This window comes from Corvus brachyrhynchos, unplaced genomic scaffold (assembly GCF_000691975.1).
Source record: "Corvus brachyrhynchos isolate BGI_N302 unplaced genomic scaffold, ASM69197v1 scaffold340, whole genome shotgun sequence".
In the NCBI taxonomy this organism is placed as follows: Eukaryota; Metazoa; Chordata; class Aves; order Passeriformes; family Corvidae; genus Corvus; species Corvus brachyrhynchos.
Window position 1 is genome coordinate 1,177,057 of NW_008235987.1, and position 847 is coordinate 1,177,903.

Here is an 847-nt window from a genome sequence, read left to right on the forward strand (position 1 = left end):
CACGGCTGTGAGGGTGTGGGAGTGAGGGCACCGGGAAATTGGGATATGCAGGGGGCTGGTCTGGTCCCAAATAAACCTTGTCAAAATCCTGAACCCGCCTGTGTCTTGCCCGTGTCACCATCGCCACCGGTGCAGCTGCTGAGGGTGTGCAGGGACATCGTGGGAGTGAGGGGTGGGGATTTGGGGACATCTGGGGTGCTGGTCCAGCCCCAAATAAACCTTGTCACAATCCTGAACCCATCCGCCTCCTGCCCACCCCAGTGCAGGCCATGGGGAGCGGCTTTCCCTCCCCACCCGCCTGTGTCTTGCCCGTGTCACCATCGCCACCGGTGCAGCTGCTGAGGGTGTGCAGGGACATCGTGGGAGTGAGGGGTGGGGATTTGGGGACATCTGGGGTGCTGGTCCAGCCCCAAATAAACCTTGTCACAATCCTGAACCCATCCGCCTCCTGCCCACCCCAGTGCAGGCCATGGGGAGCGGCTTTCCCTCCCCCCTCAACCCACAACACCGACTCCTGCACTCGTTTGGGTTTAATGAGCATTTTTCTAAGCTGAGCCCCCCAGCATGGGCAGGGGGGCCTCGACCTACACAGCACTACACAGTAAGCCTGCCCAAATCCTAAATGATTCCGTACTGAGCCAGCTCGTGCAGCTCCAGGTGGCTGAAGGCTTCCCAGGGACAGATGACGGTGATGTCTGAGGAGAGAGAGGACAGAGATTGTGGCAGCGTGACCCCCCAGCCCCTTACCCCACACTGCCAAGGTGGGTGGGATTCCCATACCTGTTCCCAACCCCTCCATGCCTGGGATGTCGTCACCGAACCTGCAAGGAAAGAGGGGATGTCTGGC